Genomic DNA, 14,455 nt, shown 5'->3' on the forward strand with positions numbered 1-14,455 from the left:
AAGTACAGCCCATTAAATATGATATCCTATAAATATGGTAGATTAGAGACAAATAAGGAAAATATTTTCCAACCGCAGTTAGTGGTTCAACAAATTTTACTTAATTGTGATGCTCATCCATAGCAAAAGACAGTTACAAAAGATACACTGTCGTATAATTATTCTACAATTCAACAAACAGATATTGAAAGGGTGAAGTACAAAAATCTAACATGAAAAAATCTGCATTTTTCTCTCAGTAGGAACGTGTCAGTAAGGTACCTCTGATTTAATATGCCTACCGTTTTCTTTGGCAGTTTGAGAGGGATTCTGTTGTTCTCACTTCACTTACACCTGACAGATGTTTAATTGGACTTGTTCTCATTTCAGACTGGAAAGTTATTCTTTTATTCATTTGATTGCTTGTCATACTTAAAGGGGAGCTGAAATGTGAACTTCTACTTTTTTTTTTCAACTTTATTGCAAAATGCCTAAAGGTTTTCAGCCAAAATGGACTGGTATTTGCAACGATTCATAAATCCCTCTAATTTGACAAAAGCACCAGTTCCAGCTGAGAAAAAAAACCCACATGATGCTGCCAGCACCATGCTTCACTGTGGAGAATACTTAACATTCTATGGTCTGGAAAAACCTAGAATTGCCAGTTTTAAAATCTTATGCAGCAATTCCTATATAGCAATAAGCAAACGTATTTACATCTTAAAATATTCATTCTGTGATTTGATGGTGGTAAAAAGCGTTGCTCCTGCTGCTGAATGTCAGAACCTTTTAAGCTCTATTTAGGACCTTTTATACATATGTAGCATTAACTGCACTTTAAAGTATTCCCCCAAGTACGAATATGCAATACATGGAAGACGTGTGTGTCCTTGTCTCAAAGGGTCACAAGAGGGCAGTTGGCCTTTGCCCTGCAGGATCCATTACTTGACACTTTATTAGATCCCTAGAAGCATCACTGGGTGAGGGCATCAAAAAAATAAAAAAAATTAAATTGTTTCGAGGCAGACATTTTTGTTTCGACCAATTTTTGGGATCGACACAACTGAATTGTTCGAGTTTTTTTTTCCGCCAGCCCTATCTCATTTCAAAGTAGTTTGGAAAAAGTCAGATGGTGTTGAGTCAAGACAGCAAGTTGATGGTTTCAATTGCTGAACCAAATCTGTAATAGTTTTTTTTTGATCCACTGTATCAAATGCTGTTATGGTAATGGAGTTATTCCTGAGTGATTTTAAGTGTTGTATTAGTTTGTGATTTGGCTGGTTTGTGCTGAGCTTTTGATGGATTGTACTTTTTCACTAAAATGGCAAGCAGATTCATTGCATGTAGAGAGCAATTGTAGCGCTATTTGATTTGGGGGATTAGAGAGTTTATCAACCACAGCAAATAGCGTGTGTGTATTGTTGACGTCCTTACTTATGATTGATTACTGATGATTACTGATGATTTCAGAAACGTGTTGTTGTCTAGCTCTTCACAGCTATCGTCTCTACAGGTCATAGTGAACTTGAAGTTTAGATCTTCTCCACTTACACTCTGCTTTCTTGCATTTTAATTTCAAAGTAATTTTGCCCCTAGTGCACCTCCAAGGTTTTTTAGGTCAGCATAAGTTTTTTTTTAATAGGAGCAGCAGCATCCAGGACATTAGAGATTTTCTAGGTGAATTCATCCAGAAGTTCATTAACTGTCTCTGCATTCACAGTTGGTGACACAGTCATGAATTCCATAAACTTAGTAATGGTGTTCTCATGTATGTACCTTTTAATTTTTTTCCCAGTAGAACCAGTGGTTGCCCAAACTCTTGGGATTATTTGTAGTTCAAAGAACACACAGAAATGATCCAAGATAGCAAAATACTTTTTGTCAATAAATGACATGTCAACATCTTTAGAGAAAACCAGGTCATTAATGTGTCATTAAGTGTGTGTCACACTTTTCACATGTTGTGCGGTACCAAAAGTATCCATGTTTTCAACACAAATTTTAAAGTCTCCTGTTATGACCAAAACGTTGTAGTCGGCACAGCTAACAGACTAAACTCCTCCATAAATTCGCCATTTTGTCTTACAGGTCAATAAATGATTAAAACAATAAACTTTGGATCACTTTTTACTCTTCAAAGGTGTTGAAATCACCCATTAAAATGTCTTTACATTGAAATAAGGATTTAAAAACGGCAGCAACTCCCATGCTTTTACTTTTTCTATTTCTTTTTTTGCCAATGTGACATTTATTCCTGAAACAAAAATGTATTGCTGCTGACTCATTCTGAATAGTGTCATTTAGCTTCTGTCAACCATGTTTCCCTGATGAGTAGGAAGTCAAGTGCATACACTGAAAAAAATGACGGTTGAATTTACGGTTGAATGACGGTAAATGATGCACAACATTTTTTTTTTTAGTGCTGGTCATAATGATGTCATTAATCAACAGTGATTTGTCAACTACCGATCTAATATTGCACAGGGCTAACCTTTTAGAGATAACTGAAGGCATTGGTTTGTTTAGAAGTTGAAAAGCTATAACAAGTTTGTAGCTCTAGACCAGGGGTGCCCATTACGTCGATCTCAATTGACTGGTCGATCGCAAAGGCATCGTGGATAGATCACCAGCCTATCATCCGTCCTCACTACTGTATTGCTACGTTCACACCAACTGCATTGGGAGCGTTTCTGGCGGTGCGTTTCAATTGGAGTCAATGTAGTTCGCGCGGGGGAGGGCGCCGTTGCGTCCGGGCGCCGTTGCGTGCGGGGTGGCGCGAATGATGCATTTGAAGCGGTGGGCCGCGGAGCGAAGCGCCGGAAATCCGCCCATTCGCTCCACTAGGCGCGTATAAACAAGTCATCTTTTTTGCCATTCCGCCTCGCGGTAGCCAGTCAGCATCGGGCATACTACGTCACACACAGCCACACAGCGTCCTGTTCACTCGGCGGCTTTTTTTTTTAACCCTTCTTGAACTTTACCAAGACAGCAATATTGATAGCATTAGCATAGTGCGCAAAATAGTTGACTTGTTTTATTTGCGCCGAATGGAGCGAATGGGCGGATTGTTGTTGCTGCAAATCTGCTTGAGGCTTGCTATCAGCAGCTACTGTCCAGACTATGCGTCCCTGGCAAGTCATCAGAGGTAATTACAAAACTTTTTATGTTGTTGTATTGTGCTATATAGGTTGATGCAGTCATGCAAGGTACACCAGCATATACGGTACATATAAAAATAATTCTCAATATATTTATAAATAATGTGTTTTGCATTTTTTAGTAGGTAGTAGATCATTTTGACTCGGTCATGTCATAAGTAGCTCTCAGGCTGAAAAAGTGTGGGCACCCTTGCTCTAGACTTTCACTTGTCACTTGCAATCACGGATGGAAAAGCTCCCTTAACTTGCTTAACTTAATTGGGTCCTGACATATTCTATAGGGACAGACAATGTTATTAGCAGATAAGCAGCCTGGATCCATCACATATTAGAGAGGACTGGAGTGTTTCTTCATCGGCCAAGAGAGAGATTTGGAAGCCATTGGTGGATGGTTGCTGGTGATTCTCGGGATGGGCATGGTCGAACTATGGGGAGGATTACATTTAGTACCTGAATAGCAGCTGGATATTATCAAAATTTAGAGTCAGTTGATTATGTGAAAAAAAAATAGCCAAAATTAGTTATTGCACTTAGTTTTGGTTTGCTGTTCATCAGTTTTATGCCATCCTTGAATGTTAATTTTTATGCATGAGAGCCCTTTGCACTGGGGGAAATAAATAACAGTATGTTGTTATTTTTTTGATCGTTCAAACCTTTGTTGTTGAAGGTTGGCTTTTATACTTGCGTCAAGCATGATATCTCCACTGGTCCAATAAAGTTAATAGACATATGCACGTATTTTGTCCATATTTAAGATGGTGTTTTTGTCAAACATCTGGTTAGAAAGTGTGTGGTCCCATGTGGCCCCCTCCATCAGTGCAGTTCCAGTTCCAGTCCCTGAGGTACAGCAAAAATATGTCATCAGAATTGTTGCTTACTTGACCACACGATAAAGCTCCGTCCTGCATCACACAGCAGAGAAAGGATTGGGAGAGTTGTCAAAAATGTATTCAAATTCAGACACAAACATTAAAGACTAAATAGCACGTTAGGGTGTATGGGTTGAAGTCATGCATGAGGGCAGTTTGAATTATGACATTTGGTGAGACTTTGGTCTCTAAAGTCTTACTAAACTATATTCCAAACTTTGGGAAAAAAAAACACCTTTGAACTTTAAGGGACATACTGTATTTTCTTTCTGGATAAAATAGAGCATGTTCTGAATTGTGAGACCTGAAGGGCATTCCACTTAAGGAGTTCCACATTAATTTAGCTCTTTTATAAATAGTAAGAAAAAGTAACACTTTTGTCCCTAATGGAAAAAATGCATTGACTAACCTTATACATTTGTGGATATTTTCTCTGTGTTTTTTCGAACTTGGCAACAGCTTAGATGGTTGTTTGCTTCATCTGCCCAGAGGACACAATGTGGAAAAAAATGGACTTAATGAAGAGCTGTGGTCAAACAGGCTTGTGCATAGTGCCTTTTTCTGTGTCAACTTTTTTTGTTCTTTTTTTTTAAATCCGGGCATGTGTCAAACATGCATATGTATTATGAAAGACATTCATGTTATATTGGTTTGCTGCCTTTATATGTGGACACACGTGTTGCCTTGAGTCTTATATGATGTCTTTTAATTAGATATTCATAAATTCCTTACATATTTGCATTGAAAATGCTCTTGCTAACCCAATGGAAGAGTTTTGAATTCAAAATCTTTCTAATTCACAACAGAGCCTTTCAGTGATTAAGTTCTCTCTATATACACACGTTATACGTTCTCACCTGTTAACAATTTATCATAAGTTCACCTATGGAATGTTCCATGCACATGTCATTTGATCATTTCACAACATAATCAATCCAGTGTAAGCACGTTCAGTTGTTTTAAACTGATTTTCCCATCACTGCATTCTGGTTTCATTTAGGCATTCCTTAGCATCTAAACCTTTTCACAATCAGGGTGTGCGCATGTGACGCATATGTTCTCTCACCCCAATGTCTGTCTGGCCCCTATTATCTCTTCCTCCCCCTAACCATCTCCATGTTTTTTTCTCATCTGCTAAGGGACAATAAGGACACAACTATCCCCTACAGAATGCAGACTTGAGACTCTACATATAAATACATTAGTCGTGTAGTGGTTCATGTTGGTGCCTTTTGTACAAACGGTGCACGGTTGATTCCCAGCCACTGCCGGTTCCAAGCCTGGATAAGAACCAGGTGAGGTGCATCAGGAAGGGCACCTGGCGTAAAAACAATTGCAAACAAATCATGCAAGTGACTGTGGTGATCCCCGTTGGGACAACAACTCTCGACGGATAAAAAATGTGTCGAATAAAACTGGTCTTTAGGCCTCAGGCTCCGACTCCTCCTGCTGCATGTGATTGAATATGATCACCATGTAGGGGTGGGCGATATACGAGTATGGTCAAAGTTGCTTTCACGATGTTCAATTTTACATTATCGAGTTTAAATATTGTCTCCAAAATGGATCTGTACAAAAACAAACGGGTCCACTGATTGGCTGCAAATTAGGAAGAAGTGCTGAAATCCTCATTTGTGGAATCAGCGTGCATAGAGGAAATGGTAAGACTTCATTCTGCGAATCAGCGGGAAGGATTCAGTCATGTGACTCTGTTGCAGCAGCTGAGGAAATGCAACATTTTTTCAAATAGGGACAAGTCCACATCCCTAGCCTGGAAATGATTCAGGGTTTGACAAGACCGATGTTGGTCAAAAAAACATTGTGAGCAGTGAGGAAAAATGGTCGGTGTGAAGAGCAATTCGCCGACGCTTGTGTTCCACCACGAACCATACAAAGGATTACATGACTTTTAGTTCTGTGAAGAAACTGCAGATTTAAATTATTTTTTGTAGAATATTGTCAAATAATCACTACAGAGTCAAAAAAAAAACGTGAGGAGACCAAGATGAAACATTTAATTTTTCCCCATTAATATGAACAAAAACAGGAAAAAATTAGACCTTAAATGCCGGAATTGCTAGTTTGTCGGTTTTTTAACATTTGCTGTCATCCGTCAGTAAAACGGGCGTCTGGCAGTGGTGGATTGATGGACCTTCCATCAGTACTGACGGAATGAGGCATATGAGTTACTTTTGTATTTACTCGGTTTTTGCTCTACCAGTGTTTCTGTTTATGTATTGTGGCTGACGTTTGTATAACCGATGAATCTGCAGCCCTTTGCTTTGGTACTTCATTCCCATGCACGTAAATGAACAAAGCAACTCTTTGTGAACAAGAGATTTGTTTTATTGATATAGGAACTGAGTTCCCTGCCCAGGAGGCCCAGCTGATAATGTGATTAGGAAAATCTTGAAGGGAGAATGACCATTGTCAGAGGTGGTTGGTTGGGATATAATACAATGAATAGAAGAGCTCGGCATTTTACGAAAAATTTGCGGTCCCTTACAGCCGGGGTACCCTTCCTCCGTCCGTGTGTATCCCTTTTTGTCCGGCCGGACCAAATAGTAATCGCGATATGCCGGTCCGACGATCATTTTAAACGGGCTTCCGTTAGCATTTCCGACTACCAACTTGGACAAATTAAACTAAATGAATAAAATAAATCAATAAATCAAATAAATGAATACATAAATAAATCGACAAACTACCACTAGCGACGTGACATGGTAGCCGGTCCTGTCGTCGTTTATTTGCAAAATCTGATTCACTAAAAGGATCATATTCCTTCTATCGATACACTGAAAAATCCACCCTAAAAACGTTTTTGCAAATGTTAGGCCTTTTTTTGAATTTCTAGCATTTTCATTCAAATTTAGTTTTGCAATTCTTGAAAATTCGAATAAAAATAGTTGGATAGAAACCCACCTCATGTCACAGTATGATCACATTTATACTGCAACGGGTGGCAGAGTACAATGCAATGAGGAAATGTACTTATTAAATCTTTTCCCCTCATTTGTGAGTTTCCTTCCATTCAAATGAAATTATCATGCTCCTTCCTTCTCTAGTGTGTGCAGGCTGCGATATACACAAGCAGCCTATTGCTTGACCTTTTCCAAACACATTTCCATCTCTAAGTTTTCCCTTCAAGGGCATTGCGCAGTCATTACTTTCCTTCTAGTATGAAGCATTTTGTGTGTTAATGTCATTTTCTTTGACTCCAAACTTCTTTTAATCAAATATAATTTTGAATATACCTCATCGGATAGCTAGAATTTAAATTTATAAATAAAGTAGTATTTTGACTAAAGACGCTTGACTACTCTGTAATAAAAGGCTTCAGTGCACAAGCTGCATATGCAAAGTGTGCCCTTAAATGATATAGGCTGTGCCAATAAACTGGAAATGCATGGTAATTGACCACCACAACACACCGCAATCCATCTGTACATATTTAGTTGCGTTTTTCTTTCTTTTTTTTATACACGGATGCAGCAGGATCAGAAAGTCCATGGGATGAGGCAGGGAAAGTGTTGGAAACACTTCTCTGGCAAACAAACACGTCTCTTCAAGTGCACATAAAATACTCATCGTGTCACAGTTTTACTCATCATCACTGCTTTTCCAATTGCAAATCAGTGGAACCAAAATTGGTCTTCTGAGCACTTTAATGAATGCAGGAGCCCCATGTCCTTCTCCAGAGCGGTTGTTTGTCAGCCTGTCTTGTTCTAATTAAGGCGTTCAATGCAGCATGGTTTTCACAGCTGTACTATTTAGAGGTGGAAACACGAAGAGAGAAAATAAGATCCAGCCAGTAGTATGTGTGGTGAAAAAGCTGCGAAAAGGTCGACGGTAATGGATTTGGAATTCTGCACCGAGATTATAGTTAAAATTGAGTATTATTTGAAATACAAATATCTGGGAAAGTACATGTCCCTAAGAAAATGAAATTTAATAGGCTAAATGAAATTGAATAGGCTTTATGTTGAAGCACATCATATACAATATTCATTAAAATTCCAGGAACATTTTCAAGAGGATCTAGGCTTTATTATCAATTTCACAACGCTGCGCAAATGTTCAACAGATGCACGGCCTGTGACACAATACACATTTTCATTTTTTTTGCCTTCCTCTTTGAATTTTTTTGTGCCATGTCTAAATCTGTTTTCCCGTTGATGTGTTATTGAATTTCCTCAAAAATATAAACTGCATATTTCTTCAACCGTTTGAGCATATTCAAACACACAAATTGCCTTTTCATTGCTAATCGCTCACCATGAAAAGCAGTAAAATGTTTTACAACATATCATTAAAGTGTGATATATTTCAGCAAGAATTGGCTTTTGCAATTAGTTGAATTTAGTCGAACAGCCCCGCATTAGAGCTGAATCGTACTTTGACTGAAGCGAGTAAGAAAAAACTGTCATACCTTCTTTGAATTGAAGAGAGAAGATTGGTCAAGAGTTTAAGATTTCAAGAACTGTTCGTAAAACACATCAATTTGAACATGATGCCAATTGCACGCAACACTTCTTGGCTTGGAATTTCGGGAGTTTCCCGAACGGCAGGTCCATATCTGGGCCACTTGACCGCATGTTGGCTACAAATACAAATTGTCAAATCAGTGCATGTCTGCAGGCAAACGTCTCCCACCCCGCTCGCTGATTAATAGAAATCAGTGCTTGTCACCTGCTGCCAGCACCTCCCCGTGGACAGATATTCCCCGGCCGAATTTGGGTCCCGGCATATCCCAGAACAAATCCCCTTAGTTGCCTCAAAGGGGTATAAAAAACCTGACTTCATTTTGCATTTCCCATGTGAATGTGAAACCGCCTTTTAAACCCTTTTCAGGTTACGAATGCTATGCTTTGCTTTCAGCATGCAGTTTCTGCATAAATCTACCACAGACGACAAGCGATGTTATCACCTGTCATGTGAGCAGACAAAGTACAACAGTGGGGATGTTGCCAAGAGAGCGCGTGTTTCTCTGTGCAATGGACCATGTGGCTGTGGCTGTTGGTTCCACATAAAACATTTGATTTTTGTTATGGCTGGGCAGGAAACCTTACTAATGAGCTCTGATACAGCATAAACTACAGCATAGCTATAAGCTAAAAGATGAGGCAATGCTGGAATTTTGAGTTGTTGCTTCACAGTACTTAGGGAGATCAATTTGGTGAACCTGAGTTTTGATTGGGGGAATGGGGGGTTGGGCAGGCTTGGCTGTTTTTGAATCTACATTCAAATCTTTCCATGTCTGTTGACCATGTCACACATAGAAGCGTGACAATTGTAACCACTATTCAGATTACCGTATATTGCTTGATCATGGACATTATAAGCCTCTGCTCATACTAATGTACCGTATGTGTACATATCATGGTTTTAATCACTCACTACTGATTGACTGTACTTTAATGAAGACGCATTGCAATACTTGCCCTGACAATTCAACATTGATTCAGCAAATCCTCTAGATTCCCATCTTGGTCAGCGCTTTTGCATGCGATTCACGTTGCGTGGGCGTTGGACCGAACAATAACAACACGGCAACAAAAGCAAGCAGTAGGAGCCTGAAGCCAGCGCCATCTGACGTTTGGGATAATTTTGGATTCTCCTGTAAATGTGTCTGCAAACTCAACTCAACTTGCCGCAAAGTTCTGTCCACGTACAGAAAAAAAAACGTGTTTCTGGCCGCATTCATATGCAAGGACGTTGGCCTAAGTTCAGTGTCGGCAGAGAGAGCACCTCTTACATGTGACAGTTGGATTTCCAAAGCGACACTCCCCTATTTAATTTGTATATTTGTCTCTTTGTAAGTTAAATATCACATTAAAGATTTAAAAGACACATTTCAGAAATACAGTAGTAGAAATATATGTCCGCTTAACTTGGCAAAATCCAGTCCACATCCTAATGCAGATATACATGTCCCTGCTGTCAGGGTTCCGGGATGACCCGGAACCAAAGCAGACTCTAAAAGCGTGGACTCAGATGGTGTTTTGAGCAAAAAGGGTTTATTAGAAAAAATACGCAAGACCGACAAAGTGCAACTGAAGGCGCTGGTATGACAAAACCAGGAAAACCAGAACAACCAAGAACGCTTGCAAAAGGCAAGGAAAGAAATAATGAAAATTGCTTGTCGTAAAAGGACAAGATCACACCAATTCCAAAAAGTTCAACCGAGGGTAGCTTTAATAACACAAGATACAATACTTAGTATGGCGAAAAACTTGAGTCAACAAAAGAAGCAAAATACATGGCGAAAACATGAGAGGACATCTAGAAAATTCAATACTTGGTGCTACTGTCATGAGCAAGCAGAGGAATAATCCGACAAGGAGTTGTCTTCTTGGCAGTCCTTAAATAGTCCATCGATTAAGATTAAGAACAGGTGCGCTGCAGGGGATCCACCTACTGACAGTACTGGAGCAACTGGGAACAACAAAAACAAAACATGACCACAACAAGAACAGACCATGACACCTGCATGTTCATAATAATTGGTTAACATAAGACGTCTTTGAAATTTTCAAAAATTATTTCAAAAGCAATTGAGGAAATACCGTAACAATACCCACAGGCATATAGTTTTCATCCTCTGTGAAAAATGATCAGTTTTACAGCACCTTACTGTGTCACAGTAGATATGAAACTCTTCTTTGTTTGTTTCTGCATGACTGCATTATAATCACATTTAGGCCAAGTTTTTTGAAGAATATTTGCCAGTACTAATTAGATCTGCCAACCTGCCGATTGTTGTGAAATGAGTAGAAATTGAATTTGCTGCCACCATGTGAAAGTTTTGCTCGCAAGTCAACGCAAAAACTTTAATGGTTTGATGATGGCTGAATAATGGTTTGTATCTCGAAAAGCAAATAAGTCGGGTCACTCATATGTCAAGGCACCACTGTACAGTCAAATGTGCATATGCATTGTAGTAGCATGCGATTGTTACTCAAAGCAACTTGGAAGCAATTGCAGCCGCAGGTTTTTTGGGAATGATAAATGTTTTGGCCAATTTTTTCCCATTCTAACCATTTTCATATCTTACCTGAGACGTTCCCGTTGGAAGGTGAACCGTTGCTCCAGTTTGAGGTCTGCGGCGCTATGGAGCATTTATATTTTGGAATTAAGGAACTGTCTACTGTGCCTCATTTTCAGCTTTCAATCCTGACTAGTCTCATAGTTACAGTTGCTGAAAAACATCCCATAAAAACAAGATGCAAGTCGCCACATGACTCCAGTTCCTTTGACTTCATGGCTTGGTTTCTACTCAAAGTATAGTGTCAACTGTGGGACGTGTGTGTGCTTTGCCAAATCATTAGGCAATATGGGATATGATGTGTAGAATGCCCCGAGACCCTTGCGAGGATAAGCGGTATCGATAATGGATGGATGGATGTGTAGAATGCTGAGGAGGGGAATTACGCAATACGGCTTCAATGTATTTTATTTCATCACATTTTGTGTTGTTAAAAGAAAAGGTGATGTAACAGTGATAAAAATCCAGCTGTTTTGGAACATGTTGCTGAAATAAAATTTGAATGATTATTTGCTAAAAACAATGAAGTGTATCAGTTTGAAGAGTAAATAGATTGTCTTTGTAGTGTTTTCAATTAAATATAGATAGAACATGATGCAAATCATTGTATTCAGTTTTTATTTATGTTTAACACAATATCCCAATGTCATTGGAATTTCCACTGGAATTCCTGGAGAAAGCACTTTTGTTGAAAAGTAGCTCTACCTGGCTACAGCTGTATTTAATGCAAACCAAATGTGGCTTCATGTTTCCCCATTTAAAATCCTGAATCCTAGAGGAGCAGCAACTGCTTCAAACAATTTTCTCAGGGCAAAACATCTTCATGTGAGTTCTTTGAAAAAAAAAAAAAAGTATTACCCTTTGGAAGCGGTTTGGTTTTTGATACGGGAATTTGTAAAGGAAATTGCTGTTTCTTTTATGTTGGTATCATAAAGTTTTTGTGTGGCCCAGAAAATATTTAAAGCAGAAAAGCAAGAAGAATATAACATGTCGCAGCTGAAATGCGGTGCCAACTGCATCTTGTACGGTGTGTATTTCAGAATAACCTCACCGGTCAGAATTTACGATCGTGCTGTTGACGTTAGAGCAGATGGGAGAGGGATGAAAAAGGAACATTGAAAGTAGATGAAACACTGTAATTGGAAACTTGGCGATGTATGCCTCTCGTTACAGATCCTCCCTTGAAGAACAAAAGTCCGTAATGGGAGCAAGTAGATATTTATGTGTAAATTATCCTAATAAAATTGAACTTAAAACCAGTTTGGGCTAACGAGGGGAGTAGGCTACATGTATTAACAACACATCTGTCTATTTGGTTCATTTGAACTGCATTGAAAACATACCAATAATCCAAACGTGACGATTTCAATATCAAGAGCTTGTCACCACATGCTAGTGCATGTGTTTTAACAGAGGCATCAAAGAGCCAGACTCTTTGGATGTAATCGTGTGACTCTGGTGTTCGGATCTGTTTTGAAAAGTAAACAAGTCCATCACTCTCTGTGAGTGTGTATGCATCTGTTTGTGAATGAATGGCCTTTTAAGAGCAAGATGAAGAGGAGCCTCTTTGTCGTTTGCTGTCTGATCTCTTGAAGATCGTTTTATTCATTTATTTATTTATTTATTTATTTATTTATTTATTTATTTCACGGATGAGACAGTTCATGTATAACAGTCTTATTACTCTGTTGCACCACTGGCAGTGTCTTTCAGTTTCACACACTTCTTTTGTGAAAAAAAAAACAAAAAAAAGTGTGACATTAGCAATTAATCAACTTTGGCTTAAACAGTAGTTTGATTCATTTTTTTTAAGTACCTAACCTTTCTACGATGGTCCCCCCCTCCCACCCTAGTTTGTGTCAGATGGTACCGGTGGTTAATAAAATATGTTTTTACAAAAACAGCCTCTCACCTCTGGAGCTACAAGGCAAGAATTGTTCCCTCAGCAGATTACCGTGACATTTGAAATCATGCTTTCAGACGACATGTGACTCTTGTTTGGCTGAGGAAGAAGAGTTACATTGTGCCGTATTGTGTGTCTTTCCACTTGTTGTTATACACACGGACAAAATTGTTGATATCCTTCTGTTAGTGAAAGAAATACCCTCAGTGGTCACAGAAATCATTTCAATGCATCAGAAGTGAATATGAAGCTCTGAACCATGTGCAAACCAACTGGCTGCAAAGCCTCAGTGATTCATGAAGCTGCATTTGGCCATCACTGCTTTGAGCCAAAGTGGATTTCGTGGAAGACGGAAAGTTAGAGTACCCAGAGACAACCCACACAGGTACAGGGAGAACATGCAAATCCCACACAGGTATTCAAACCCACAACCTCTGCGCTGTGAGGCGGACGTGCTCACCAATCAACTACCGGCTTAAGAATTAGAAATCTTGGTAAAAAAGTCAAAAATAAAAGACAGACTGGTTTGCTAAATTGTGCTTGGATTTATGTCAGGACACCCCTGCATTAAGTTCACCTGTAAAGGTTTGAATGAATTTTAGGCTCGTCCTGAAATGTCACCCAACAGCCAATTAACCCTAACATTTTGTGAGTAGTGTACAGCTGGGCATCGTCTATCCATCTATAACTTCTGGGAGTTATTTCCGGCTGACCCACGTGGTCCCAGTCCATCCCTCGTCGGCGACAGACGATTTTCCTATCACATGCGGGTACTGCACAAGCAGACATGCCACCAAATAAAGAAAAAATATCAAATATAAACACAGAACACAAAAAACACACATTAAAGTGATGGTTGGGCCGGGATGGCCATGTTTGCTCTAACAAGTTCATTTTATATATTTTTTGATCGGGAAAATGAAAAGAGTTGTCATTTTCTATTTTATCAATCAATAAATTTGGGAGGAAATACGAAATAAGTGACTCCATGAATAACGCCTCTTAATAATTAATTTAATGAGGAAAATGGCCACACCCCCTATCGTTCTATCCTTGTTTGTTTTGAGTCACTGGAGGGACCGATTACAAACTCTCCATTGGAAATCATTGTACTTTCATTGCTTATAACATCCAAAAACGGTGATCAATTTTCACCCAAATTTAAGTGGACATCCCTACTAATACCCACTTCAACATATCAAAAGGATTAACCTCTCAGAGCGTGGCTGATTTACATGAGAATGAGGAAATGTGGAAATGAGCAAAGCTACACAGATTTATGCTGGGATGAGCTTACATTGCTTCTTTGCTAAAAAAGAAATAAATAAACGGTTTCTTTGCTGATCACGGTTAGGACGGGTGAGGCATTAAACACCAGTCAGGATATTTACGGAGACTGAAGTGGGAATGAGTAGACATGCACATTTATTTGGATGAGGCATGGCCCCAGTTTTTCGACCTACAACACGCCGTCCAATTTGGAACATAACAGCCGAAA

This window comes from Filicampus tigris, chromosome 10 (assembly GCF_054856515.1).
Source record: "Filicampus tigris isolate MCC_2025a chromosome 10, RoL_Ftig_1.0, whole genome shotgun sequence".
In the NCBI taxonomy this organism is placed as follows: Eukaryota; Metazoa; Chordata; class Actinopteri; order Syngnathiformes; family Syngnathidae; genus Filicampus; species Filicampus tigris.